We start from the raw sequence: 14,703 nt of genomic DNA, 5'->3' as shown, positions 1-14,703 counted from the left end.
ATGAAAAAAAGTTATTTAAGTGTACCTAAAGAGAGACACTTCCATGACTATGTTTCTTAACACACTTAAGTACACAACAAATTGCACTTTGAAATAATTTAAATTAAAGGTTTTACTTTAAAATACATTTTAAATATTGCATTTTGATAATAGTTGGTCATGTTTTAAAGAAGTGCACTTATTTTGATGTGCTGATTAACTAAACACTAAAGCACATAAAAAGTACTTAATTATTAGTTTAACTGCAGTGTGTTTTTTGATATTACATTTAAACTTAAATATATCAAGTGTGACTTTATCATTGCGAATGTGCATTTACAAATATTTTTAAATACAAGACACAATTTTCAATAGAAAGTACATTATAGTATATGTTAGTTTAGCATAAATGCTTGTCAGTACATTCAGCAGTAACTTATTTCAAAGACAATAGAAGTAATTATAAAATTAAAGATACGTAGGTGGGTCAAAAACATCCAAACAACTGTATTTAATATAAATATATGTTATCATACATCTTCAATTAAATAAATAACATGCAATTAGGTGTCTGAAAACCATTAAAAATGGCTCATTTTAAAGTGTACCAAAGTGTAAATCTGTTTCAGAATAATAATAATAATTATTATTATTATTATTATTATTATTATTAAGAATTTAATGTCCACAAGGGGACGTTTAGTCAGATTTACTGTGCCGGGGTAATGATTTTCTATGTTTTATAAGGTTTTAAATGCATGAATATAAAAAAATGAAAAGGCAAAAGGTGTGCTAAATAAAGATATTCTCTGAAAATAAGTGTGTAAAGCCTTTTTTTTCACATTTAGTGATCAGAGCAAAACGAATTACTGACAGACTGCTACAGGACAAAGCTTTTTTATTTATTTAATTCTGTCTCTATCATCCTGTCCTGATTGTTCGTGTTGCCCTTGGTATGTTTTGTCTTTATTATTTTATTATCTCTCCTGTTGTTTTGTCAGGTCACAATATTTCAGTTCAAACAGATCAAATCTGCACTGACAGGGTCAATTCATGCTAATTTATACTGGACAACCAAAACAGAGAGAAAGAGAGCAACTGGTCAGAATGTGAATGAAACCAAATGCTGGTTCAGTCTTGAAAAGTACATTTACTAAATTATTTTATTTCGACATATTAGGGAATGTTTCAACAGCACTTCGCATTTTTTAAACATAATTTACACACTGATAGAGATTGCATTGATTAAAACTGGCCTGTCCTAACCTACTGAAATTAAGAATTAAAGATTTATGACATACTGCATTGATCTGCTGTCTTTATTTCCTCTGTTCTCACATCTCTATAACCTTCCTCTCAAGTCTCTTAGTGATTCAGTGAGGAAAAATAAATAAATAAATAAATAACAAGCTTGGAATAATGAAGGACCAAGCTTTTGATTACACTTTCAAGATTGGATTGATAACCCATTGAAAATGTTTATTGATTTTGCAATTACAGGGTCAGCTGATTGATGCGGCATCAAGTAATGCTTTATCACACATTAAAAAGAGAGATATATAAATGAAGCACTGTGATGTGTATTCATCCACTGTTTGTTCTCAAAGCATAGCTGCTGATCAAAACAGAAAACTATTTTGAGTTTACAAGACTCTTAAATGTGATGCACACACGAAATAATGTAAGTGTGCTTACTTAAGTATAATGCTTAATATGCACTATAACATTGCTCTGTTCATTTGAGCATCCCAACCAGCCCTATAATTGTCTGCTAGCGTTCTCATTCACTTCAAAGGCAGCTGCTCGACTGGCACAGAATCCTCTAAAGTATGCAACCTACATTTTACCATCCTTGCTCATAGACACGGAAATGATGCTATTATATATTATATCGTACTGTTTTTTAAAGCATACAATTGACAATTAAACTAGACAAGTCAGCTCACAGTGAGCGAAAAGTAATAAACTGAAGCAATTTAAGCCCTGTCTCTTGTGAAAAGACGAGTGCTTAACTATATTGCATGTGCACTTTAATTATTAAATGTTTATTAAAGAGGGAAAAAAACAATACTTGCTGATAATACAATATTAATGAAAAAAAGTTATTTAAGTGTACCTAAAGAGAGACACTTCCATGACTATGTTTCTTAACACACTTAAGTACACAACAAATTGCACTTTGAAATAATTTAAATTAAAGGTTTTACTTTAAAATACATTTTAAATATTGCATTTTGATAATAGTTGGTCATGTTTTAAAGAAGTGCACTTATTTTGATGTGCTGATTAACTAAACACTAAAGCACATAAAAAGTACTTAATTATTAGTTTAACTGCAGTGTGTTTTTTGATATTACATTTAAACTTAAATATATCAAGTGTGACTTTATCATTGCGAATGTGCATTTACAAATATTTTTAAATACAAGACACAATTTTCAATAGAAAGTACATTATAGTATATGTTAGTTTAGCATAAATGCTTGTCAGTACATTCAGCAGTAACTTATTTCAAAGACAATAGAAGTAATTATAAAATTAAAGATACGTAGGTGGGTCAAAAACATCCAAACAACTGTATTTAATATAAATATATGTTATCATACATCTTCAATTAAATAAATAACATGCAATTAGGTGTCTGAAAACCATTAAAAATGGCTAATTTTAAAGTGTACCAAAGTGTAAATCTGTTTCAGAAGTGATATTACAAATATTTCTACAAATCACAGGCTCTTTTATACTGGCCCTCCAGCATGTCAATCAGTGCACATTGTATATTGGGTCCACTGTGCACATGAATCAATGAACCACATTCAAGGACGTGACATATTGTTTTCCGCAATTGGATTCCTGTGTAAATACATCAATGCGAGTGAGTGCAGCATTGGAAATGTGTGAAAATGGAATATCTGCTGCTTCTATGAAGAGTAAAACCGCCCAAATTAAGTCAGGATAGTCAAGACCAGGCCCACATATAAGTTTTGGGGCCCCAGCACTAGAAGGACACACTTTACGCCATTGACCATTGTGATCCAAAACTAAACTCATTGATTTTACATTGTGGGGCCAATGTGGGCATGATAAGGTATTGGGGTTTGGGCTTGTCCATGGAATCCATGTCGGCTCTATTTGAATTAGCCCCAAATTAATCTGACTGGGGCTAATTCACTGACTCCTGTGTATAAACCCATTTTGGGCCCAAATCTCAATCCTATATTGTGCCTACACTGAAATGTGGGATGAGAGTCAATAAATCCAATAAAAGCCGCAGAACCTATTGACTTTGGGCAGATGATGTGTACTACGGCATGTGTGACTGTATGTGTTTGTGTGTGGGGAGACTGCAGAGTCATAAATCAGAGTTTATTTGCATGTTGGAATCCATTTTAGATTCATGCCAGCACAAACGGGATGCCCTTTACACAAATGGCCACCATAATCCAATACTGGACTCATTGGTTTGACATTCTTAGACAACATTTCATGGTGGGTCCAAAGTAGGCACAATTTGGGTTTAAGGTTTGGGCCGGCAAATGGGTTTGCCCATGGGCTCCATATCGGCCCTATCTGAATTAGCCCATATGAATCTCTTATAGAATCTGACAGGGGACAATTAATTGATATTGATTCCATTTGGGACCCAAACCTCAAGCCCACATCGTGCCTACACTGAAGCGTGGGCTGGGAGTGAAATGATCCAATAGAAGCCATATAATCTACTGCCGTTGGGCAGATGATGTGTATTACGACATGTGCGACTGTGTGCATTTGTGTGTGGGAGACTGCAGAGTCATAAATCAGAGTTTATTTGCATGTTGGAAGGCATTTTAGATCCATGGCATTGTGGATAAGGAGCAGATGCTTGTCATCTCAGTTGGACAGGGGTAATCCTGTGGTCCCCACAATCCCTCTCAGCATGCTCCTTGTCAAGGGTGGATGGATGATAATTCAAGAGGGGGCCCACACATAAGTTTCGGGCTGCCTGCATCATGATGCCCCGTACGCCAATGCCCACCATGATCTAATACTGGACTTGTTGGTTTGACATTCTCAGCCAACATTTCATGGTGGGTTCAAAGTAGGCACAATTTGGGCTTAAGGTTTGGGCCCCAAATGGGTTTCCATGTCGGCCCTATCTGAATTAGCCCATATGAATCTCTTATAGAATCTGACAAGGGACAATTAACTGATATGAATCCCATGTGTGGCCCAAAACTCAATCCCATATTGTGCCTACACTGAAACGTGGGCTGGGAGTCAACAGATCCAATAGAACTGGGAGTGAAATGATCCAATAGAAGCCATATAATCTACTGCCGTTGGGCAGATGATGTGTATTACGACATGTGCGACTGTGTGCATTTGTGTGTGGGAGACTGCAGAGTCATAAATCAGAGTTTATTTGCATGTTGGAAGGCATTTTAGATCCATGGCATTGTGGATAAGGAGCAGATGCTTGTCATCTCAGTTGGACAGGGGTAATCCTGTGGTCCCCACAATCCCTCTCAGCATGCTCCTTGTCAAGGGTGGATGGATGATAATTCAAGAGGGGGCCCACACATAAGTTTCGGGCTGCCTGCATCATGATGCCCCGTACGCCAATGCCCACCATGATCTAATACTGGACTTGTTGGTTTGACATTCTCAGCCAACATTTCATGGTGGGTTCAAAGTAGGCACAATTTGGGCTTAAGGTTTGGGCCCCAAATGGGTTTCCATGTCGGCCCTATCTGAATTAGCCCATATGAATCTCTTATAGGATCTGACAAGGGACAATTAACTGATATGAATCCCATGTGTGGCCCAAAACTCAATCCCATATTGTGCCTACACTGAAACATGGGCTGGGAGTCAACAGATCCAATAGAAGTCACAGAATCTACTGCCGTTGGGCAGATGATGTGTATTACGACATGTGCGACTGCGTGCGTCTGTGTGTGGGGAGACTGCAAAGTCATAAATCAGAGTTTATTCGCATGTTGGAGGTGTGTGGGTAGACGGCCACATGTTTAACCTTGATATAGTGCTCCCGAAACATCTGCTTACTGACGACCTTGCAGAGGGGCGAGAAGCAAATTTCCAACTTTATTTTGCTCAGTCCCTTGCGCCTCCTCTCTGCTTCTGTACGTACAGTATCTTCCAGTTTTCCTACTGCACTGTGGTGTATCTCACCCCCAGGCTGTTCTTTAGCTAAAAAATGAGAGAAATTGATTATCCAGAACGTCTAGTAGGATTCCTTCTCTCTCTCGTCGAGTCTTTTTGCGCAGTTGCGTAAACCTCAGCCCGCAGAATCCAACTCGCTGTGCGCTAGGATGCTTCCACGCACACGCAAGTACAGAAAGGACAAATCCTGCGAGGGGAGATGGAGGAGCAGGGGGCTGTGGGGGAGGACACATCCTCTCATGCTCACTTTCACGTCCCTCCCTCTCTCTCTTTCTCTCACTCGCATCCTCCAGGAGAGCGAGGTAAGGAGGTGGTGGAGCGCTGTGTGAGCCGAGGCAGTGAGGCAGTTGAGATGAGCACATCAGAGCTGGAGTCAGAACAGAGCGCAGCTGCCCTAACATGCTTCCCTTGACACTGCACAGCTACCTCTGCGCTCGAATGAAGGTAAGTCAGAAGAGAGGGAGGAAAGGGAGCTAGAATATCCGTTACCCGGCTGAGTGCAATTGTGTCACGCGGTCACTATTGAATGGGTCTTAATATCATCCGTCCCTCTTGAGAAGGAGCATGCTGAGAGGGACAGAGAGCCGGTGGGGATCGCAGGATTACCCCGTAGGTGACCCTTGTCTCATTGAGACGGCAAGCGTCTGCTCCTTGTCCAGGATGCCATGGATCTAAAATGCCTTCCAGCATGTAAGGTGGCATTTTTGCCAGCGTTCCTGGGGACACGTGTTTTAGTGCATTGCAGGAGTTTTGCAAGCCTGCCGGTTGCATGTGTGTGCATGCACGTGTGTGCAAGAGAGAGTTTGCACGTGCTTTCACGTGGAGATGCTTTTGCGGTAACCAAATGGTGTTGGGTGCACACTTTCAGAGAGGAAAGTCGCTGGTGTTGATGGGCGTCGTATCGATTCTCTCTGATTCTTCGTTATAGGGGTATTAGTTCTCTCGCCTGGGGCTGCAGCTACAAACTGCTCACATAGAGAGATTTTCCTCCTCCTAGCCTCTCTGGTCCTGTCACACTTTGAGTCTCCAGATAACTCTGTGCTGAAAAGCAGGGAACAAAGCAGCGGCTGCTCGATAAAGGGTAAGATAATAAAAGCCAGCTTGATCATCGCTTCAAGGAGAGGGAATGAGTGTGAGATTGTGAATTTTTCATAGAGTTTGCTTGCAGCTTGCATACGTAATAGCAAATGTGAGAAATGTGCTGTACGGTTTCACTTTACCTACAGTCATGTCATGTTTAAATATACATGCAACTGCCACTAAAACACAACATTATGCAAATGCATTCACAATACCGAGTCAATGATATTTTGCATCCTCTAACCCTATGCTTAACGTAAACTCTCAGCCTTTTAGATTTTCCCTAAGATATTATGTAGTATGTTTATTAAGCTGTTTTCCTCGTGGGGATCGTTGGCTGTTGCTCACAATAGAGGTGATTTCAGGTTTTACTATCCTTGTGGGGATATTTGTTCCCTACAATACAGGCAAAGCCTGACCCACACACACACACACATCTAAGCATCTAAATGCAGGCAAACATAAGAAGCATTCAGCCTAATCCATTTGCAGAATTGTCAGTGTTTATCAGAATATACATGTCATTAAAGTCTCTGGTCGCCACGCACAGTTGATTCTGATGATGTGACCTTTGACCCCATTAACTTCATGACAATTCCCTTAACTCTGAGCAAAACAGCTGCGTCACACCAAAAGGCCTTTCTCAATTACTTACTGCCAATTCTATCACATGGAGCAACAGAAATTACGAATCTTTGTGAATGACTTTAGCCAAAATGCATTTACTCCCTCAAACTTTAATGCATCCATGGAATATAAAATGAGAAATTTAGAAGGCTGTTGTTGCTATTGTCAATACAATTACAATTAATGTGGAATTAAATGTTATTCTTTCTCAATTACTTACTGCCAATTCTATCACATGGAGCAACAGAAATTACGAATCTTTGTGAATTACTTTAGCCAAAATGCATTTACTCCCTCAAACTTTAATGCATCCATGGAATATAAAAGGAGAAATTTAGAAGGCTGTTGTTGCTATTGTCAATACAATTACAATTAGTGTGGAATTAAATGTTATTTTGTTACTTACACAGAGTTATTGAATGACTTCAGAATACTGTGCATGTGTCATATGGACTGTTTATATTATGCTTTTGTGTTCTTTTTTAAGCTTGAATCATTGTAATTGCATGGACAAGAGCGACCAGTACAGTCTTTAAATGTTTCAACAGGTGTTCCATAAAAGAAATTAGTTCATATATATATTTTGATTTTGGAATGACAAAAGGTTGACATGATGACATAATTTTAAATGTTTGGGTGAGCTATCACTTAAGCAGTGGACATATTAAGCAAAGCGAGCATAGACAACCCATGCAGGCCTGGTTGTGCAGCAGAAATACGCTTCTCTGAAGTCATGGTTTGGCACAAGCAATAATTCTGTAGGCTAATGGTTTTTGAAAACTCAATGATTAGTTGATCTCATGATGTGAAGTCCTCTCACATAATTTGATAGTGGGTTACCTTGAAAGAAATTGATATGTGCACACATAACTGTGTTTGTGTGGATGTGCGTGTGGACGTGCATCAGATGGAAGTAAGTTGCACCTCATTTGCTCCCAAAGTGCGTGTTCCATTTGTATTGTGTTAGGTAAGATCCAAGCAGAAAAGTCTTCGAGCGCAATCCATCTGCTTGGTTGTAATTAGATAAAACTTCAGTCTAATACATTCAGAGTATTGTCATGTCAGCTGTGGATTGAGCGAAATTCTACTTCCTGCTGCATTGATCTGTATGCTTTGAAAGTATGTGTCTAGCAGTTTAAAGGACAGGTCTGAGATTAAATATTATGCTGGTCATTCATGTTATGCTGTATACTTTACACTTTAAATTTTTTAAATATTAATATATTAATAAAAAAATTATTTTTAAAATATTAAACTATGTTGTTAAGATTTAAAGTAATTCAAGTTTGTTTTAGCTTTATATTTAAACAATGGTGAGAAAAACAGGATGTCTAACCATGTAAATAAAGAACTAAAGTTAACAGTCAAAAATAATATTTGTAATATTAATATTGTTTTGAAAAAAAAAATCTAACTGAACAGATTTTTTTTGCAGTTATACCTACTAATATCACTATAAATCACAGAATTCATAATTCATTGCACTTACTAAAGTTTGTTCTGTTGTTTTCCCATCAGCTGATGTCACTTCCTGAAAGATGATGTCATTGAGGAACTACCTATTGTTAATGAGATATTACAAAGATTAAAAGAGTGGACATTGTTATTGAAGATAAACAAATTCTATAAACAAAGAAATACTATAAATTCCTCTTATTTATTTATTTTTTACTTACTTACTTACTTACTTACTTACTACCAGCAATATTGCCAAAACAATGTTTTGCCTATATTTTGATTAGGATGGAAAAAAAAAAAACACACCTGGGATATTTTGCTAGTGTTTGAGAATTTTAGCAAATATTACTCAGAGACATGAAAAAAAAAAATTGGCACTCAAGCCAAAATAGTGAAATAATTTAATATTCACTCTGATGTATTTTTTATTTACTTCTGCCTAATTGTGATGTTGTGATTAAAAAACAAGAACAAGAAAACATCTTGATAATACATTAAATACTTAAGAACTATACAAACATAAAGACAATCAGAAAAGCCACAGAAACACAACCATAGTCAGGACACAACAGACATGAGCGTTATACTGTATATACAAACTAACTAGACTATTAAACATGAACCAGTCACAAGACAAGACTTAAGACTTATGAAGACAAATAAACCAATGGCAAGACTAGAACACACAAGGAAAGGAAACCAGGAACTAAAAGCAAGGAACTAGACCTTTAAGACATTACAAAATAAAATAATATATAACCCATAAAAAACAGCTTTGCTAAGTTCAAATAAATTTACAGAAATCCAGAGTTTATGGATATTAACCATGCACATCTTTGTCAGACATGTCAACTTGGATTTGCATGTAAAACACCAAAACGACCGCGGCTCCAACAGTTAAAGGTATTATAACCACTGCTTGTACACTTTGTTTGTTCTTTAATATTTCGCAATGGAATATCAAGGTATTCGTTTACAGAGAATTAATTGATTGATTAGGTATTTTGAAGCCTTTAGGTGTTGCCATAGAAACAAATCATTTGTGAATCTAAAGATGTGAAGAGCTCAGCGTTGAATCCCTGAGTTATGGTAATTCTCAAACACGTGAACGCAGCATCACATTTGAATGTAGATCTTCTTTTTACTCTCCAGCCTGTCACCAAACGCGGCCACCGTTCTGTGACATATAGAGCTGGCACTAGGAACACAGTGGGAAGTAATCCTGCCACATCCTTTAAACCAGCACTCGTAAAACACACGCTGCAACGGAGAATCTTTCCTTCACCTTCTGCCTCATAAACACAGCAGGCCTTACGGGCCGTGTGTGCGGGAGTCTGTGTGTAACTGACAGTGTGCAATAAGCATCACATTTGAATGTAGATCTTCTTTTTATACTCCAGCCTGTCACCGAATGCGACCGCAGTTCTGTGCCATATAGGGCTGACACTAGCAACACAGTGGGAAGTAATACTGCCACATCCTTTAAACCAGCACTCGTAAAACACACGCTGCAACGGAGAATCTTTCCTTCACCTTCTGCCTCATAAACACAGCAGGCCTTACGGGCCGTGTGTGCGGGAGTCTGTGTGTAACTGACAGTGTGCAATAAAAGCCAACATAATAGATAATGAAAAGAGAAGATGAAGGAACGAGAGGCATGGCTAAATGGCAGATTTGTAGTTACATTCAGGCCTTGCTTTTGCGTTGAGATGCATACACACAGTGCCACCGGCACACTTATGCAAACAAATCAGAGAGCATCTGATGTTTATCTGAAAGAAAACAAGCTCGCGCCTTTGCTAAATATAGCATGTATTGATTTATAAGCATGAAAGAATTTGCTTGGAGAAATATTACAAAAAACACCATCAAAAGTTTGCCAGCTGCTTTGTTTTAGTAGCATCCAATCACTGCAATAAATAGGATGTCTTTGGCTGTTCAGCAAAGAGACAAGAAATGTGAAAAACTGCAGTGTGTGTGTGTGTGTGTGTGTGTGAGAGAGAGAGAGTTTGCATCTGTCATTCAGAAGTCAAGAAGGTGATCAATGTCAGATCGATGCAGCACTATAACTCAGGTCACTGCTGCAATAGTAGAAATGTGAGACTTTTGTTCTGTGATGCTTTCAAAGACAGAAGAGAATCATTCCACCTGGCCTTTTTCATTACTTAAAAGTGTCTTAAGTACTTTTTGCAATTCTGCTTGCATATCTCCTGTGTCAGTCAAGCAACCACAACTGAATTTTATTTGTTCAGATGAGTTTGATCTATTTTTGTTTTCCAAAACTGCTTGTAAATATGTGCAAACATTTTCAAAGTTACGTGGTGCAACAAAATGCAAATAGTGTGTCAAGGTCAATAAGCTTCTTACAGTGCAATCACATTAGCTCCATTAGCATAAGCTCCATTGTCTCTTTTCAATAGTGTAGCGATCAGTGTTGGGGAGTAACTATTTACGTGTAATGGGATTACGTAATTTAATTACAAAATAAATGTAATTTATAAATGAATAATTTATGTTTTTTTTTTAATTCTAAATATATATTTAACCTTTAGTGTACAGTGAGTAAAATAAATAAATAAAATCAGTAACACTTTATAATAAGGTCCCCTTAGTTATTGTTAGTTAATGTGAAACTTTATAATTATTATTAAAATTTTTATTTTTTTTAGTTTATGTTAACTATAGTAGTAAACTAATGAATCAGTAATTTAATATTTCAGTAATTTAACAACACATTCACATGTTTATGGTTCTCTGATGTTGCTTAATGGAATTATTTTTCATTGTTAGTTCATGTTAACTATTGTAGTTGGCCAATGTTAACAAATAGAACCTTATTGTATAGTCTCAATTTTTCCTTTATTATAGACACGCTTGTTTGTTGTTGACCCATGAATGAAAATGTGAATGGATGGCATCTTATAGGTATCTCAGACCTCCTTGCTCAGTTTAGAGAAAAAGGGTTTTAATTTCCAGTATAGTGAACTCAGATTTACAGTGTGTTTGTGCAGAACAGATGGCCTGTCTTCAGGAGGATCTGCCTGCAAGTGAACGTGCTCAATTCTCCTGCGCCAATCATCATCATCTCCCGTGTGCTGACATTTTGATTATTTCCCAGAGATTCCCCAGAGATCAGAGTCCATTATCACTGGATTATAAGTGTCCCCTGAAGAAAAAGGATTTAGCATTTTCCGTTTGTGCTCCGCTTTATTGACAGACCCCAACTTAAGGTGTTTTAAGTGGTCGTGTTGAGGCAGTGATTCAGTGATTCCGGAATGCTAATTAGGGCAGTTCGACATGGCGCTCGCTTTGGCAGACTCAATGCTGCAAATCACTTCAGGGAGCTGACAGGCCATCTGATAAACACAGGAGAGAGTGTTGAAGAGCCTGTTCTCTACTTAACACAACCCACCACCCGCAAACACACACACACATCGAGTAAGGACCGCCTAGAGTGCACGGCCTTGTTAGCGCTCTTGAGTGAGTGTCACTGGACCAGGGATGTATGCATTCACATACACCCTATAAAGCCTTCTGGAGTGGGTGTGATTTGGCCGTTCATCTGAACTTCCTGAAGCATCACTTGTGTTGGTGTAGGACTGCAAGGAAGGTCGCTGTCATGGCGCCAGCGCTCCAAAGACAGCGGCCGGCTTAGTTTCAGCCGCTGCTATTCCTGTCACTGATAGGATGAGACGCACTGCTTTCATTAGGCTAATTGTCCTTAGTGTGGACAGGATGTCTACTTGAAGGCTTGGTGTCATTCAGAGCGATAGGGACGCTCATACACATTTCCACGCCTGAACACACATGCAGGCGAGTGAATGCAGTGCTGGCAGCGAGCCGCGCTGGATGCTGTTCGTTCCAGGGGCATTTTAACTAATTTGCCCCGACTGACCTCAAAGTGTCATAACAGTTTCAGATACAGCTCTCTCCGCTGTGCGTGCATGCACGTCTGCACACATTCACACTCACACCGGAGACGATGCTGCAGCGATGACATTGACGAAGTGTCCAAACGGAGGGTACTGTATATTCCAATCGCTCATAAGTAGACCCTAATACTTTGATTGAATGTTTGCGGTTCTCTGATTTCCATTAATGGTAACACGACATGCAGGTAAACAAACAAATTTTTTTATTTTTCTGTTTCAGGTTCAATTAATTTATTTCAACTTTATATATTGTGATTTAATTGTCACAAAGCACCTGAAGTTCCCTCTAGTTTGGTAGGTATAGTGCACCCAAAAATATACAATGTATCATGATTTATTCACCCACATGGCATTCCCTATACGTATGACTTTATTTTTTTCTGTTGAATGCAGAAGATGATATTTTGAAAATTGTGCTGTTGTCCTTTTCCTTGCAACTAAAACGAATGCTGTCAAACTTCACAAGGGTGCAAAAGTATCATAAAAGTTGTCCCTGGCTTGTGTACTATATTTTACACTAAATAATGACTTAGGGCCAGATTTACTAAGAGCTTGTGCCAGCGCAAACCGTCTTTTGGCGTTAAAATAGTACTGTCAAGATTTACTAAATTTACTAAAAAGTGCAGTGAAGAATTAATGCTGAAAAGGCATGGACAGTTATTTTTGCACATGATCTTATTGAATATGCATTTCTAACAGTTTCTTTTTCAGACGCAAAATTTATGGGAGGAGAGTATTAAAATTAATCACGCAACGCGATTTACTAACGTTTCCGCTCGTCAAATTACTGGTATTTAAGCCATTGTTTAGCACCGAAAAAAAAGCATGTCTTCAACGATTTTGCACTTGAAATGACTGCATTTGTTGTAGCTAAGAGGAGGCACAGCAGAGAACAGAGAGCGCCTGGTAGAATCCGAATTTATTATCCGAATCCAAAAATATTTTTACACTAATTTGCGCTACGCTTGGTAGATAGCGTTGGTCATAATGAAAATTAGATGTCGCATCTGTGTTCTTTAATTTGCGCATTGACAGTAAATCACCCGCAGAAATTTCCACGCCCATCTGCACTGTTTTGGAATTGCGCTTTCGCACTACTTTGCCCTGTTTAGTAAATCTGGCCCTTAGTCTGTTCCAAATACACTTATCTTTTTTTATTTTGGAAACTTGCAGCACACAAGTCAATTGGACGACGTTTATATACTTTCATGGTGCCCTTTTAAAGCTTGACAGCTTCAGTTCCCGTTCATGGTAATTGCATGGAAAAACATGGGGAGCTGCCTTCAAAATCTTTCATTTTGAAGCAGAATAAAGTAAATCATGTGGGTTTTGAAGGACATGAGGAAGAGTAAATTATGACAGCTTTTACATTCTTCGCTGAGCTATGCCTTTAAGTAGAAAGTGTATATGTAAAGTGCATAAGTAAACGACATCAGTAAAGAGTGTAGGTTGGTATTTCATAGAGAGTGCAGAGGGAAATTTACCCATCAAGCATTGCACACGAAATTTAGCTAAAATAAATGTGGTGAGAGTGAGTGATGGGTCCGGATTTTTATTCAGCTTAATTATTTCCAGGTGTGCTTTTTGCAGTTGTTCACAGGTGTAAAACCAGGGCCAAAAATTAATGCTCCCCAAGTGCCAAACGTGAGTAAAAATCAGTGTTGACTAGTAGAGATGAAACAGTGTTACATGACAGTTGCCCAGTAACTAATGATAATAATAATTTTGATTGCTATAATACTACTATCACTACTACTACTACTCATAATTCCAATTAGATGTTTTTCCCCAGTTTGTCCTGCCTGTTTTTATTCAAATAATGCACATGCAGTTTCATGGCTAGTAAAAAAAAAATATTTATGGCTGGTAAATTTTCTCCAGTCTGAAGCCATTGGCAGGTGTGGCAAAATGTTAGTTTAAGGCCCTGTAAAAACAGTGCCATCAATGAAAAAGACACATACAGTTTATTATATATTCACCATGATGTTGCAGGGCATTCCAAATTAACTATTTATTTTTAATGTTTCAGCTTCTACAGAAGTCCTTGTTCAGAGTGTAGGCAGCAGTGAACACTGCATTGGCTGTGTGCAGAACTGCTAAGGTGGAAAGTCTAAGGAGAAAGCTTTCTACTACAGTATGTCTTCTCCATTCAAAAGTCTGGCTTGTTCACTTTGTTTTGATGACTCTTCAGAATTGCTTACTCCTACAAAAGAAAAAGGGAAGAGAGCGAAAATCGCGACCCTGACTGTAGTACATGGATGAATGGACTCGTTTCTGAGTAGTAAAATGCATTGCTGCAGCGTGAGCTCTATTCCTCCCCCACCAGTCATTACTCCCCCATGTGTTTGAGTAGATCGGGTTGTTGGACATCACTGGTACTGCAGTGTGTTGACAAAACACGTGGGTCATTCCCCAGACATTGCAGGAAATGTCTCTCTTTGCGATAAACCAGCTGTTCCTA

The 14,703-nt window shown here is 38.2% G+C and overlaps 1 protein-coding gene across 1 annotated transcript in view; it reads left to right on the top strand.

Moving 5' to 3' along the window:
• The first annotated feature begins 6,170 nt into the window (after positions 1–6,170).
• The window catches only part of LOC107692519 (G protein-activated inward rectifier potassium channel 4-like), a 22,749-nt gene continuing 14,216 nt past the window's right edge, over positions 6,171–14,703 (top strand). Inside the window, exon 1 of the mRNA XM_016491602.1 lies at positions 6,171–6,226. The gene's annotated coding sequence lies outside the window, so the exon portion shown is untranslated. The remainder of the gene's footprint in view (positions 6,227–14,703) is intronic.

Source organism: Sinocyclocheilus anshuiensis, unplaced genomic scaffold (assembly GCF_001515605.1).
Source record: "Sinocyclocheilus anshuiensis isolate Anshui unplaced genomic scaffold, SAMN03320099.WGS_v1.1 scaffold1082, whole genome shotgun sequence".
Lineage (NCBI taxonomy): Eukaryota > Metazoa > Chordata > Actinopteri > Cypriniformes > Cyprinidae > Sinocyclocheilus > Sinocyclocheilus anshuiensis.
The sequence above is the reverse complement of the archived record's forward strand: the minus strand, read 5'-3'. Positions and strand labels throughout refer to the sequence as shown.